Source organism: Equus asinus, chromosome 2 (assembly GCF_041296235.1).
Source record: "Equus asinus isolate D_3611 breed Donkey chromosome 2, EquAss-T2T_v2, whole genome shotgun sequence".
NCBI lineage: Eukaryota > Metazoa > Chordata > Mammalia > Perissodactyla > Equidae > Equus > Equus asinus.
Genome location: NC_091791.1, coordinates 151,280,924 through 151,297,390, shown reverse-complemented (window position 1 = coordinate 151,297,390; position 16,467 = coordinate 151,280,924). Strand labels below are relative to the sequence as shown.

At 38.2% G+C, this 16,467-nt stretch overlaps 1 protein-coding gene across 2 annotated transcripts in view; it reads left to right on the top strand.

The window, feature by feature from the left end:
* Nucleotides 1–5,074: 5,074 nt before the first annotated feature.
* The window catches only part of SLC28A2 (solute carrier family 28 member 2), a 65,540-nt gene continuing 54,147 nt past the window's right edge, over nucleotides 5,075–16,467 (top strand). Inside the window, exon 1 of one of the 2 annotated variants that reach the window (XM_070502155.1) lies at nucleotides 5,075–5,211. The gene's annotated coding sequence lies outside the window, so the exon portion shown is untranslated. Of the gene's footprint in view, nucleotides 5,241–16,467 lie in introns of both variants that reach the window. The other variant, XM_070502150.1, reaches the window with a different exon arrangement.

The following is a 16,467-nucleotide window of genomic DNA, read 5'->3' as shown; positions in this document are numbered from 1 at the left end:
CAATAAACTTTCCAGACCATGTTTCTCCTTTTTTTGACAGATGTTTGCACTTGGACCAGTATTTGTGTTGAAACCATCTGATGATCTGGCTGCCCCTTGTTCCTGGCTCTGAGGTCACCTCTTGGACCTGAGAACAGATTTGGCTCTACCACTTTGGATGCCTGTCCTTGCACCTTAAACATGACCTGGGGCTCTTTCAACCCAAGCCCAAGCCCAGCCCAGCCCCTGATCCCACCCTGCTGGGTTACCCCCAGGTGATGGGTCAGATGATACTTATGTGTCAGGAGCCTTCAAAGGTACAATGAAAAATAAGGATAATAAGGCATGGTAGGACAAACATTGAATCTAAGTTTAGGGAGAGAGGAAGAAGAGAGAGCCACAAAAGGGAGGAGAGAAAAGAGACAGGACATTTATTGAACATCTCTGTGTGCCAGGCAATGTGTCAAAGACTCTCATTTAATTATTTCACTTAATTAAATGAATTATTTATTTTATTTGATTCCACAGCTCTGTGAAGATGCCATTGTTATCACCCTTTTAAATATCAAATAGCTTGTCTACAGGTTTTGCCCTAGATGGTAAAGGTGAGATCTGGGGGGAGATAGACAAAAGCTCTGTGGGGCTAAAGAGGACATGGATTGTTGCGTGAGTGTGGCTGTGGATGGTAAGAGAGGGAATACAGAATGGAAAGCTAGAATTCACTCTGACATCCAGGTTTGCCCTCATGCATCCAGGTTCTTTCCACATCCCCAGGCTGGCTTGGCTCATTGTTGGCTCTGTGACCCCGGGAGCAGGACATCACCTCTCTGAGGCTATATTTTCTTATCTTGAAAATGGGGAAAGTACACTTGTCATACTAATTCAGAGGGTTATTTCCAGGGTCTGGTGAGTCAACGTACAGGAGTGAAATTCATGCAGGGAAAAAAAGCCACAAAGATTCAGTTCCACACCTTGTCATAGTTCCTATCCCAAGGAGGTGACAGTGCAGCTAAGGGGGCACAACATAAACCAAGTGATAACAATATACATGTGACTGCAGCGTTAGCCATTTGAATGTTCTCAAAGTCCTCTGACCTGCTGGAAAGCCGCATTCTTTAACATTTAAATAAACTTGTCTTGAACTCCCACTTCCTGTAGAATGAGAATAATCACCATCATTCCCAATATTTCTGAGAATTCTTGGGGCCTCTCTCCTTGTTGTCTCTGACTCTGTTTGTACACTTCTGTTAAATTCTCTAACTTTGCTGGATGGGTTGTCTTTTTTTTTTCTCTATCACCTACCTGCCCTCCCACCCCCACCCCTTGGCAGCCCTGAACACCACCTGGCTGCCTGAATTCCCCAAGTACCACTGACACCAAGCTGTATGTGTAGCAGATTTTACTGAAGACTTGAGGGAACGAGGGCGAAGTTGTAGCTCAGCATAGCAAATGTTAAACGTCCCTTTCTTTAATTGCCCCTTGGCCATTGCCACTTCTGAAAAGACCTCACTGGCCTGCTTTTTCCATAAAGCCCCAGCAGCCACCATATTGCTCCTTTGCTTTCTCTTTCTTCTCCTGTTCTCTTCTACCTGCTCCTCCTAAGATGCTCCAACAATTCCTGCTGTAGTACTTACGGAGGACAAGATGGCCACCACGTATTGAATGCTTACTTTGTACTAGGCACTATGCTAAGTGCTTTACATTTCTCAACTAACAGACATTCTCATTTTCCTCTGCTCCAGACAATCCAGGCACATATCCTAGGAGCTTCTATTTTCTTTCAATAAATAATTTTTACACAACGTCTATGTGGTAGGTGTTGGGGTCTCTGCTCTAATGGAGCTTCATAGCCAATCAAGATAATAACCAATCAAGAACCAATTAGGATAATTTGCTTAAAAAAAAACCCACAATTCTCAGTGAGGAATTCTATTGCTGCTTTTAAACAAACTTTTTTTCTCGAGGCTACGATATAAGACAATATTATCACAAACCGCAATATTAGAGAAAAATACAAAAAATGCCACATGATTGACACATGAGTAGCTCAGGCAATAAAGGAGGACAGTGAGTTCATCAGGAGCTGAAATGGAGTCCAAAGGCTTTTAGGAAAAGGGGGAGTCATCTGAGTTGGATCTTGAAGGATGGGTAGTACAAGAACAGAAAGAGGCTGGGGTGGAATGAACAGTAGAGAGTCACGGCTAAGAGCAAGGACTCTGGGCTCAAACTCTGTCATTTGCTCACTTTGGGGCTTTGGCAAATGGCTCCATTGCTCTAATCCTGAGTTTCCTCGTCTGGAAAAGTGGGATACCATATTACCTTCCTCAAAGGTGTGTGGTCAGGATTAAATGAGAAAAGGCATTAAGTGCATTTCAGGCACGGAATACTGCCTGAGATAGGATAAAATGAACAATATAGCTTAAGAAAAAGAGCACAAAGAATCTACATTAGGATCTTTACACTTTAGCTATTAAAATTTTTGGAGAACCTTACCATTTATACAAATGGTTTTTTCCTTTTACTTTTCTCTAATTCAATCATTCCCAATCTTGTAGGCAGATATGCTTATCAACATTTCCAATTTGGGGAAATGGAAATTGAAGCTCAAGGCAGTTAAATACTTTCCCCAAAGTCATGTGGTCACTTTGCCCACAGAGCCCCTGACTCCAAATCTTCCAATCCTGCCTTAAAAGTAAAACACCCCAAGAGAGAGAAAGCCTGAAATGCTTAATAACTAATAGATTGGCTAAGGATTACTTCCTTATAAGTTGTTTTCTGAACCAGGGTAGACTCTCACCAATGGGATAGAGTCAGAGCAGCCAGGGGGAGGGCGTGGGAGACCAACACCAACTTTCTCAGATTTTGTCTGCCTCACTGTGCAGCCATGGAGAATAATTAGCCAACTATGAATCAGCAAGGAATACTACAGATCAGGTTTTCCAACCAGAACCCAAGCCAAAAGTCTCCCAAGGAGTTCAGCAAAGAGAAAATAGAGATTCTAATCCACAGTCCTGTAAGACTAGTTGTGGGAGGCTGTTGTTGATGCTGAATCTCTAGAACACATGAGCATGCTCACAAGCCCTCACTGAATTCTCCACAAGCCTCGTTGACTCCCACCAAGGCCAGGACTGCTCACCCACCTGCTCCCTGACACATGCGCCCTTAGCACTGCCTGCCTTGGTCAGCAGCTCTGCTCTGCAAGGACTGAGGCGGCCCCCGCAGGCATTCTGGAGGCTGTTACCCCAGAGCACTCTCTATCACGGCTTTCCCAGCAGAGCACTGCAAAGGATAAGTAGAAGGAGAGATGGGAAGTAGAGAGGAAGGGGTTTGAGGAAGAGACAGAGAAGAGATAGGGAGGGAAGTAGAGTCAGAGAAAGAGAGAGAAATTACAAACAGGACGTGAAAGCAGAGGACAGGAAAGAAGGTAGAAATCCCCCCATGCCAGGGCGGAGGGTGATAAAGCCCTAGGACTTACCATAGTCTCACTCCGCTTTCTGTGGCCAGATAACATTTAGTTGATCTTTCAGTTAGGTATTTTTAGAAATTCTTTACTGAAAAAGCAAGTTATCCAACACGTGGTCATGAATTGGCCAAGACCAGTGCTGCAGTATGGAGGGGTGTTTATCATCTCCTTCTTCTATTTCCACATCCTTCATACATTTGGTGTCTCACCACTCTGAAAGGAACCCCGCTTGCGGGACAAGGCTAGAGAGAAAAAACCTTTAAACTTCTTGCAGGCAAAATTCAAAAAGCATCAAAATTCCATGAGAAATGGCAAGGACTTCAAAAAATAAACTATAATTGGGTAAATAAGACATTATAAAAATAATGAGGTTCTTGGAAAACATTTGTCATCATCACGCTTTTCAACCTGCCATTTAACTGCCCCCAGTAATTCAAATGGCTTAGTATTCAGGGTCAACCCCATCCAAAATAGTGACATTGGAGAGATGTATCTTTAAATGCTTCCCTTTGCATTCCACTATATGTCTCTTTTTCTCCTTCACAAGCTGTTCCCTCAGGGAACTTCCACTCTAGTGAGAGGGACAAAGCCCCTAGATCTAGCAAGAGCTCTATACCTAGTGCTAACATATGCCTAGCTCTAACACAAGGCCAACTGAGAACAAGCGCCAATGCTTGGGCGGAGGGGGGCGACAGGAGGAGAGAAGCAAGTATAAGGAATGCTTTACCTAGGACGTAATGGAAGGGAGTTGGGAGGAGGTGGTATCTGAGAAGATAACAGTAAATTCTTGTTTACGACTTACTGGTGCTGAGACATCAGCAGGAATAACCTTCAGATTTTGGGGCAAATACGAGTGTGGGGCGAGACTTCTCAAAGTCAGGATTAGAGATAAGGACTGGATGCTATCTCCATGAAGTGGGAGGTGTGTCCCTGAGGGCCTGAGTGCACAAAGAGCAGAGCACAGAGTCCTTATGCCATGCCCACCAGGCAACTACCCGAGGCTTGATGACTTGCATTACCTGCAGTCAGTGCAGTTGTAGTTGGCAGGAAGATCTTAAAGGTCCATTTTGCTCTAAAAATCTATATGACTCTATACGATAAACTGCTCCACACCCCCAGATAACAGCTATTTTATGACGCTGGCTGGCGCCAACGAGATGGAATTGAGCAAGAGAGGACCAGGAGGGCCTCCAAGTACTCCTCTTTGGTACTTTGATTTCTTCAATCATCTTCTTGGAAGCAGTGTAATTTCCAAATCTGTTCTCTTCTCTAGCTGATAACAAATCCACTCAATATTAGCTCAGTCAATGATTAGAAAGTTGGAACTTTCAGTTTTTTGGTTCTCTGCCCTTCCTCTAAATACAATTCCTTTACTTTAGACAAATTTTCTGCATTTTCTCCAAAGCTTACTAAATGACATTAGCACTGCATTAACACTGGCAGACCTAACCTTAACGCTCAAGAAGGGGTCACTTACATGAGAAGATTTGAGTGGTGCCAGAAATGTCCTGATGTTCAAAGCTATCTAGCTCCTTCCGTTAGAGCACGATTTCTTCTATCTTTTTTGTTATTCATTATCCAACAAGTATTTATTAAGTGCCTGTTGTGTAACAGCTCTAGCAGGCACTGTGCATTTGAGCTGTGAGTGATGAATGTTTTGGTTAGTTTGTGTGTTTGTTTTAACTATGTTACTGGGCTGGTGGAGAGGCTTTCTGTCTGTCTAACAGATGACTGAGGGCATCGCAGAGGAGACTGGAGTTTTTCTGGAGGTGAGACAGGAGTAGGAATGTCTTCATAGGTATGTGACCTGGGCAGTCGCACAGGGCTCATTCTCAGAAGGGCCCTGTGCTTAGTTTAATGCTCTGCTGTTTCTGTCTCGAAATTCTTAATCATTTTTTAATGAGGAGGCCCATGTTTTCATTTTGCAAATTACGTAGCTGGTCCTAGTTAGGAGAGATTCCTTTGGAGAGAATTCTGCACCTGGGGGTAGAAGAATATAGAAATAATAATAGAAGTTGCACAGGAGTAAAGAGAAAGGCACCAAACACCACTCTGAGATGTGGATTTGAGTCCATTAGAACTATTTTATTGAGCTGAATTGAGGTGAGGTGACAAGCAGTCCACAGTGAGCATTGAGCTAAGTAAGCACTTCACATGAATTAACTCAACTTAGGATTCTATGCAATGGACAGCATAGTTATCATTGTTAGTTCTTAAACTAATGCTATTTTGTTATGGCCAACTAGCCATTCTACTTACAAAATGGTAGGCAATAGTTTTTATATAGATGTCTGCTCTCCCCTACCCATGCCCTCAGCCCACCAGTGCAATCTGCTACTATTTGAAGTTACTCCTTTAGATCTGCAAGTCCTCTACCAAGGTAGAAGTGAAAGCTTTTTTTTTAATTTTTATTGAGTTAATGATAGGTTACAATCTTGTGAAATTTCAGTTGTACATTATTGTTTGTCAGTCGTGTTGTAAGAGCACCCCTTCACCCTTTGTGCCCAACCCCCATCCCATCTTTCCTTTGGTAGCCACTAATCTGTTCTCTGTCTGCATTTTTAAATTCCTCATATGAGTGGAGTCATACAGAGATTGTCCTTCTCTATCTGGCTTATTTCACTTAACATAATTCCCTCAAGGTCCATCCATGTTGTTGCAAATGGGACGATTTTGCTCTTTTTTACAGCTGAGTAGTATTCCATTGTGTATATATATACCACATCTTCTTTATCCAGTCATGAGTTGATGGGCACTTAGGTTGCTTCCACATCTTGGCTATTGTAAATAATGCTGCAATGAACGTTGGGGTACATGGGACTTTTGGAATTGCTGATTTCAAGCTCTTTGGATAGATACCCAGTAGTGGGATAGCTGCATCGTATGGTAGTTCTGTTTTTAATTTTTTGAGGAATCTCCATACTGTTTTCCATAGTGGCTGCACCAGTTTGCATTCCCACCATTAGTGTATGAGGGTTCTTTTTTCTCCACAACCTCTCCAACATTTGTTACTATTTGTTTTGGTTATTTTTGTCATTCTAACGGGTGTAAGGTGATATCTTAGTGTAGTTTTGATTTGCATTTCCCTGATGATCAGCGATGATGAACATCTTTCCATGTGCCTATTGGCTATCCATATATCTTCTTTGGAGAAATGTCTGTTCATGTCCCCTGCCCATTTTTTGATTGGGTTGTTTGATTTTTTGTTGTTGAGTTGTGTGAGTTCTTTATATATTATGGATATTAACCCTTGGTCGGATGTATGACCTGATAATATTTTTTCCCAGTTAGTGGGTTGGTTTTTTGTTTCAATCCTGTCTTCCATTGCCTTGAAGAAGCTCTTTAGTCTGATAAAGTCCCATTTGTTTATTCTTTCTATTGTTTCCCTTGTCTGAGAAGACATGGTGTCTGAAAATGTCCTTTTAATACTGATGTCAAAGAGTGTATTGCCTACATTTTCTTCTAGAAGCCTTATGGTTTCAGGTCTTACATTTAGGTCTTTGATCTATTTTGAGTTTGTTTTGGTGAATGGTGAAAAAGAATGGTCAATTTTCATTCTTTTACATATGGCTTTCCAGTTTTCCCAGGACCATTTGTTGAAAAGACTTTCTTTTCTCCATTGTATGCCCTCAGCTCCTTTGTCAAATATTAGCTTCCATAGATGTGTGGTTTTATTTCTGGGCTTTCAATTCTGTTCCATTGATCTGTGCACCTGTTTTTGTGCCAGTACCATGCTGTTTTGATTACTGTAGCTTTGTAGTATGTTTTGAAGTCAGGGACTGTGATGCTTCCATCTGTGTTCTTTTTTCTCAGGATTGCTTTAGCAATTCAGGGTCTTTTGTTGCCCCATGTGAATTTTAGAATTCTTTGTTCTATTTCTGTAAAGAATGTCATTGGGATTCTTATTGGGATGGCGTTGAATCTGTAGATTGCTTTAGGTAGGATAGACATTTTAACTATGTTTATTCTTCCAATCCAAGTACAAGGACTGTCTTTCCATAGAAGTGAAAACTTTTTAATGATATCCATTCGCACTACAGGACCCAATACTTGTCTTAACAGACCTTTACTAAAATGCATCTTCCTGGAGGAGAGGACCTTTGTCTGTGTGGGTCACTACTGTATCCTCAACATCTAAGGGTGTGTCCAGCACAATAGTAGGCACTTGATATTATTTATACTCAGTTCTGGCCAAGATGGAGTAACAGGGACCAGATTTACCCTTTCACCTTCAAAAACTAAAAAATCCTAACAAAATAAATGCAACAATGATTTTCAGATATTGGACAACAGGCAGCACATGATGGTGATCCCTGAAATAAGGGAAACAAGATAAGCCCTACGATCATTTCAGCTTACTGCCTGGAGGAAGTTTCCAGGCCATAGCTCAGAGAAGCAGGAGAGAGGCCAGTAGTCTCCCAGAATTCAGAGTTTATAGAGGCCAAGGTGGCTAGAATTCGCAGGGCAGAGAACTGAGGAGAGAGCTGCACAGAGAGAAAGCTGATAGGGACATGCATGTGAGGAAACCACTGGGGCCCAGGAAAGAATTACTGGAAAAGAGCAGGCAGAAAAATCCTCAGAGCTCACATAGGGCTGGGAAACTACTAGACAAAGTGGAAAGACCTCCTAACTTTTGGGACATTGAGTAAAGTTCTCAGAATAGGATTGCCTTAATAGTAGAGACAAATTGGTCCTAGATTAAAGACTCTTTGGGACCTGTGTAACAAAGCAGGAAAGTAAGCTTTGCTAGATTCAAACTGTTTCCAAGTGATAACTTACTTACATCCCAGAATGAAGCTGACAAATATTTAAAGGAAGACAGAACAATCCAGCACCCAGCTACATAAAACTCATTAAATGTCATCTTACTTTAAATTGCCAGACACGCAATAAAGCATAAAAACAGGATCCATAACAAGGGAGAAAATCAACATAAACAAACACAGAAATGACACATGATAGAATTAGAGGACAAAATCATTAAAACAAGTATTTTAATACATCCCATATGTATTAAAATATGTTCAAGAAGGTAGAGGAAGTAATGAGCTTAATGAGGAGAGAATTAGAAGATATAAAAAGAGGTTTGAAATTGAACTTCTAAAGATGAAATGAAAAGTACTCTGGATGGGATTAATAGCAGCTTAGACATTGCAGAAGAAAAGATTAGTGAACTTGAAGACATGGCAATAGAAACTATCCAAAATGAAACACAGAGGGAAAAAAAGACTGAAAAAAAAAAGAGAGAACATTGTATTAGAGGTATGTGGGATATCATCAAGTGGCCTAATATACATATAATTGGAGTCCCAGAAAGAGAGGATTGATGGGGTAGACTGAAAAATATTTGAGGATACACTATTTAAAAAATTGGACTGTAAAATATCTTTTGTTAAACTTCATTTTTTGGTGCTTAGAAATACAGTTGATTTTTGTATTTTGTTTTTGCATACTCTTGTGGAAATCACTCCCACCAGCAGCGTCTGAGAATTCCAATCACTCTGAAAACTCATCAGTACTTGGTATTTGTTTTTCCCCTTTTTTCCTCTTCCTGCCTGCCTGCCTGCCTTCCTTCCTTCCTTCCTTCCTTCCTTCCTTCCTCCCTCCCCGCCTTCCTTCCATTTTAGTCATTCTAAGGGGTGTGTACTGATATCTCACTGTGGTTTTAATTTGTCTTTTCCTAATGACTAATGAGCCAACCCTGGTGGTCTAGTGGTTAACACTCGGTGCTCCTACTGCCATGGCCTATGGTCATTTCCCAGCCAGGGAACCACATCCCCTGTCTGTCAGTTGTCATACTATGGTGGCTGCATGTTGTTGTGACGCTAAAAGCTATGCCAACTGGTATTTCAAATACCAGCAGAGTCACCCATGGTGGACAAGTTTCAGTGGAGCTTCCAGACTAAGACAGACTAGGAATAAGGACCTGGCCACCCACTTCTGAGAAAATCAGTCATGAAAACCCTATGAATAGCAGTGAGTATTGCCTTCATATGCTTTTTCTTTCTTTTTTTTTTTTTTTTTGCCATCTGTGTATTTTCTTTTGTGAAGGGTCTGTTTAAGTCTTTTGGCCATTTATCACCTTGTTTGGTTGTTTTTTCCTTAATATTGAGTTTTGAGAATTTGAAATTTATTCTGGATACAAGTCCATCTCAGATATATGATTTGCAAATCCTTTCTATTTGTGGTGTGCTTTTTCATTCTTTTTATGGTTTCTTTTAAAGAGCAGAAATTCTTAATTTTCATGAAATCCAATTTATTAATTTTTCTTTTATGGATTGTGCTTTTGGTATTGTATCTAGGAAATCTTTGCCTAAACCAAGATCACAAAGATTTTCTCCTATTTTTTTCTGGAAGTTTTATAGTGTCAGATTTTGGATTTAGGTCTATGATCCATTTTGAGCTATTTTTTAAATAGGCACAAGTTATGAATTGAGGTTAATTTTTTTTCATATGGATATCTAGTTATTCCAGTGTCATTTATGGAAAACATTATCCTTTATACACTGAGTTGCCTTTTCAACTTTGTGGAAATCCATTGACCATATATGTGCGGGTCTATTTCTGAAGTCTCTATTCTGTTCTGTTAAACTATGTGTCAATCCTCTCTTTGATACCACACTGTCTTAAGTACTGTCTCTTTATAATAAGCATTTGTCTTAGTCTGCTCAGGCTGCCAAAACAAAATACCACAGATGGGTGGCTTAAACAAGAAACTTATTTTCTCACAGTTCTGGAGGCTGGAAGTCTGACATCAGGGGGCCAGCATGGTCAGGTTCTGATGAGAGCTCTCTTACTGGCCTACAATTGGCCACTTTCTTACTTCATCTTCACATGGTCTTTCCTCTGCGCTCAGCAAGAAATAGTTCCCTCTTTTCCTCTTCTTTTAAGGCCACTAATCCCATCATGAGGGCTGCACTCTCATGACCTAATCTGACTCTAAGTACATCCCCAAGGCCCCATCTCCAAATATCATCACATTGGGAGTTAGGGCTTTCAACATATGAGTTCTGGAGAGACACAAACATTCAGTAGATAACAGCTTTGAAATCAGGCACTATGAGCCTTCCAACTTTGTCCTTCTTTTTCAAAATTGTGTTGACTATGCTAGTTCCTTTGACTTACCATAAAATTTTAAAAATCAGTTTGTCAATTTTCCCAAAAATTCCTGTTGGGATTTTGACTGGGGTTGATTTGAATCTATACATCAACTTGGGAAGAAGTGACATTTTAACAATATTGAGTCTTCTAGTTCATGAACATGGTATAGTCTCCTTTATTTGTTTTCTTTGATTTCCTTCATCACTCTTTCCTAGTTTTCAGCATACAGATTCTACATATGCTTTGTTACATTTAAACCTAGGTATTTCATGTTTTTTGGTGCTCTTGTAAGTCGTACTAAGAATTCAGTATCCCATTGTTCATTGCTAGCATATAGAAATACAGTTGAATTTTGTTTATTGATACAATAAAATTTTCTTTACTGATCTTGTATCCTGTAACTAACTGAACTCACTTATTAGTTCTGGTAGGGTTTTTTTAGTAGATATTTTGAGATTTTCTACGTAGAAAATCATATAATTTGCGAATAGAGATAATTTTTTTTTTCTTTACAATGTCTATGTCTTGTAGGTCTTTTTTTGCCTTTTTGCACTCTCTAAGACCTCCAGTATGGTGCTGAATGGGGAGTGCTAAGAGCAGACATTCTTGTTCCTGATCTTAGGGACGAAACATTTTAGTTTTTCATGATCAAAAATGATGTTATCTGTAGGTGTTTTGTTGATACCCTTTGTCAAGTGCCCTCCTATTGGTGCCCTACTATTTCTTGTTTACTACAAGTTTTTATCATAAACAAATGTAGAACTTTGTTACTTTTTCTGCATCTATGAAGAGAATAATATAGTTTTTTGTCTTCAGTCTGTTGATGTGATACATTACCCTGATTTTCAAATGTTGAACAGGTTTTGATTCCAGGTGTAAATTCCACTTGGTTATCATATATTATTCTTTTTATCTTTTGCTGGATTTGATTTGCTAATATTTTGTTGAGGACTTTTTTTCAAGTATGTTCATGTGGGATGTTGACCTGTAGTTTTCTCTTGTATGTTACTATCTGGTTTTTGTACAAAATTAGGGTATTGCTGGCCTCCTAAATGAGTCATTGGTGTTCCCTCCTTTTCTATCTTCTGAAAGAGTTTATAAAAATTGGTATTATTTCTTCCTTATATATTTAGTAGAATTTAAATATTTGAAGACATCTGGGCCTGGAGTTTTCTTTGTTGGAAAGTGTTTAAATATAAATTCTTTAATAGACATAGAACTGTTCTGGTTATCTATTTCTTCTGAAGTGAGCTTTAGCAATTTTGTGTCTCATGGAATTTGTTTCATCTAAATTGTTGAATTTATAGGCATAGAGTTGTTTTTACTCTTCTCTTGTTATCTTTTTTTTTTTTTTAAAGATTGGCACCTGAGCTAACAACCATTGCCAATCGTCTTTTTTTTTCCTGCTTTTTCTCTCCGAATCCCCCCAGTACATAGTTGAATATTTTAGTTATGGGTCCTTCTAGTTGTGGCATGTGGGATGCTGCCTCAGCATGGCCTGATGAGTGGTGCCATGTCTGTGCTCAGGAACTTAACCAGCGAAACCCTGGGCTGCCAAAGCAGAGCGCACGAACTTAACCACTCGGCCACAGGGCCGGCCCCACCTTATTATCTTTTTAATGCATGTAGTAACTGTAGTGGTGTTCCCTCTTTTATTCTTGATATTTTTAAATTTATTTCTTCTCTTTTTTCCTCATCATTCTAGCTAAATGCTAATATTTAATTGATCTTTTCAAAGAATCAGCTTTTCATTTCATTGATTTTCTTTATTTTTTTTTTATTGAGGTCATAATAGTTTATAACATTGTGAAATTTCAGTTGTACATTATTATTTGTCAGTCACCATAAAAATGTGCCCCTTCACCAGTTGTGTCCCCTGGCAACCACTAAACTGTTCTCTTTGCCCATAAGTTTGTTTATCTTCCACAAATGAGTGAAATCATACAGTGTCTTTCTCTGTCTGGCTTATTTCACTTAACATAATACCCTCAAGGTCCATCCATGGTGTTGTGAATGGGATGATTTTGTCTTTTTTTATGGCTGAGTAGTATTCCATTGTATACATATACACCATATCTTCTTTATCCAATCATCAATTGATGGGCACTTGGGTTGCTTCCACATCTTGGCTATTGTCAATAATGCTGCAATGAACATAGAGGTGCATAAATCTCTTTGTATTGTTGATTTCAAGTTCTTTGGATAAATACCTGGAAGTCGGATAGCTGGGTCATACGTTATTTCTATTTTTAATTTTTTGAGAAATCTCTATACTGTTTTCCATAGTTGCTGCACCAGTTTGCATTCCCACCAGCAGTGGATGAGGGTGCCCTTCTCTCCACAACCTCTCCAACATTTGCTATTTTTTGTCTTGGTGATTATAGCCATTCTACTGGGCATAAGGTGATATCTAAGTGTAGTTTTTATTTGCATTCCCCTGATTATTAGTGATGTTGAGCATCTTTTCCTGTGCCTATTGGCCATCTGTATATCTTCTTTTGAAAAATGTCTGTTCATATCCTCTGACCACTTTTTGATTGGGCTGTTGCGTTTTTTTGTAGTTCAGTTGTGTGAGTTCTTTATATATTATGGAGATTAACCCCTTGTCAGATATATGATTTGCAAATATTTTCTCCCAGTTGGTTGGTTGTTTTTTGTTTTGATCCTGGTTTCCTTTGCCTTCCAGAAGCTCTTTAGTCTGATGAAGTCCCATTTGTTTATTTTTTCTTTCTTTCCCTTGTCCAAGTGGACATGGTATTCGAAAAGATCCTTTTAAGACTGATGTCAAAGAGTGTACTGCCTATATTTTCTTCTAGAAGTTTTATGGTTTCAAGTCTTACCTTCAAGTCTTTTGTTCATTTTGAGTCTACTTTTGTGTATGGAGAAAGATAATAGTCTACTTTCATTCTTTTGTATGTGGCTGTCCAGTTTTCCCAACACCACTTATTGAAGATGTTTTGCTTTCTCCATTGTATGTTCTTGGCTCCTTTATTGAAGATTAGCTGTCCATGGATGTGTGGTTTTATTTCTGGGCTTTCAATTCTGTTCCATTTATTTGTGTGTCTGTTTTTGTACCAGTACCATGCTGTTTTGATTACTATAGCTTTGTAGTATATTTTGAAGTCAGGGATTGTGATGCCTTGAGCTTTTTTCTTGTTTCTCGGGATTGCTTTGGCTATTCAGGGTCTTTTGTTGTCCCATGTGAATTTTAAGATTCTTTGTTGTATTTCCATGAAGAATGTCATTGGGATTCTGATTGGGATTGCTTTGAATCTGTAGATTGCTTTAGGTAGTATGGACATATTCTTTATTGTTTTATTCTGTTCTCACTTTCATTGCTTTCTGCTCTTAATTATTTCCTTCAGCCTGTGTTGGGTTTAATTTACTCTTCTCTTTCTAGTTTCTTAAGGTGAAAGTTTAGATAGTTGACTTTAGACTTTTTTTCTTTTCTAATATAAGTACTGGTTCAGTTGCATCTCATAGATGTTGATATATTTTAATTTCTATTCAGTTAAAACATTTTCTAATTTCCCCTGTGACTTCTTTAACTCATGGGTTATTTATAAGTATCTTGTTTAATTTCCAAATATCTGGGGACTTTCAAGATATCTTTTTGTTAATGATGCCTAGCTTAATTCCTTTATTGTCTTAGAACATATTTTGTCTGGTTTTAATTCTTTCAAATATATAAAGGTGTGGGTGTTTTTGCCCAGAAAATGGTCTACTTTGGTGAGTGTTCTGTACGCACCTAAAATCAATATATATTCTGCTCTTGTAGGGTGAAATGTTTAAAAAATATCAATTAGGTCAAGTAAAGTGATAATGTTGTTTAGGTCATCTGTTTCTTCGTGTATTTTCTGTCTACTTGTTCTATCAATTATTGAGAGAAGAGTAGTAAACTCTCCAACCATAATTGTGTATTTGTCTATTTCTTCTTTCAGTTTTATCAGTTTTTGCCTTATCCTTTGAAGCTACATTGTTTTAGTCCATAGACATTTAGGATTGCCATATATTCTTGGCAAATTGACCCCTTTCCATTAATGAAATGTTCTTCTTTATCTCTTGCAGTAGTCTTTGTTCTGAAGCCTACTTTTTCTGATATTAATATAGATACTCCAGCCTTTTTTTTTTTTTTTGGTGTTATCATGATATGTCTTTTTCTATCCTTTTACTTTCATTATGTTTTTATATTTAAAATGAGTTCCTTATAGACAGCATATAATTACATCTATTTTTTAAAATACAATCTGGCAATCTCTGCATTTTGTGTGTGTGTGTGTGTAGACTATATTTAATGTAATTATTAACATGGTTTGATTAAAATCTACCATCTTGCTGGTGTTTCCTGTTTGTTCCCTTTGTTTTTTGTTTATTTTTTTCTGCCTTCTTTTGGATTAATTGAGTATTGTTTAATGATTTCATTTAATCTCCACTATTGGCTTATTATTTATGCTTCTGAAAAGAAACTTTAGTGGTTGCCCTAGGGCTTGCAATATATATCATTAATTGATCAGACTCTATGTTCAAATGGTATCATACAGCTTCACGTATAGTATAAAGACCTTACAATAGTATACTCTCAATTCTTTCCTCCCATTCTTTGTGCTATACATTTTATTTTTCATATGCTATAAACATACAACACATAAATAATATTTTTGCTTTAGGCAGTCATCTTTGAAAGCAGTTAAAATTTTTTTTAATGAATTTTATGTTTACCTTCATTTATGCCATTTCCAGCACTCTTCATTTCTTTGTGTAGATACAAGTTTCTTTCTGGTATCATCTTCTCTCTGCTTGAAAAACTTCCTTTAATATTTCTTCTTGTGCAGGTTTACTGGCAATAAATCCTCTCAGTTTTTGTTTGTCTAAAAAGTCTTATTTTTTTCTTCATTTTTGAAAGATATCTTTGATGGGTAAAGAATGATGAAGTGACAGATGTTTTTTTCTTTCTTGTCTTCTGGTTTGCATAGTTTCTTCAAGAAGTCTGCTGTAATTCTCATTTTCTCTCTGTACGTAATGTGTCTTTTCTCTGTAGTTGCCTTCAAGATTTACTCTCTATCTTTGGTTTTCAGCAGTTTGAATATTGTGTGTATGTGTGTGTGTTCTAATATTTATTTTGCTTAGTGTTCTCTGAGCATCTTCGATCTTTGGCTTGTCATCTTTCATCAATTTTGGAAAATTCTCAGTCATTGTCTCTTCAAATATTTCTTCTCCTTCCTTTCTCTCTTTCTACCACCCCCCTCAACCTTTACCTGAGATTCCGATTACATGTATGTTAGATCACTTAATATTGTCCTGTAACTCCTGGATACGCCATTCTGTTTTCCCCCTACTCTTTTTTCTTTGCGTTTCATTTTGTATAATTTCTGTTGACTTATCTTCAAGTTAACTCATTCTTTGCTTGGTTGAAATGAGTCTACTAATGAGACTGTCAAGAGACATTCTTCATGTCTATTACCATGTTTTTCATTTTTAGCACTTCCATTTGATTGTTTCTTATATTTTTCTTCTCACTGCTAACAGTCCTCATGTCTTTACACATGTTGTTGCCCTTTTCCATTAGAGTCTTTAACATATTAACCTTAATTATTTTAAATTCCCCATATAATAGTTGCAACATCTGGATTATATCTGATTTTGGTGCTCTTCTTACATTGTCTCTTAGCAGTGTGTTTTTCTTGGTTCTTTGTCATAAATTTTTTGGTTGAAAGCTAACAATCTTGTGTAGAACAGTAGAAACTGAGACAAAGGATATTAACATCCAGAAGTGCGCATGTGTCTTTAGTAAACCTTTAGTGTTTGGGGTTGAGTCGATTTAGTCAGGACTTGGGCTGGATTTATGGAGTTGGGTTAGTGGTTTGTTTGTCTGAGGATTTTTCTTAGCTACTATTGGACTGTCAGTTTTAAGTCTTCCCTTTGCA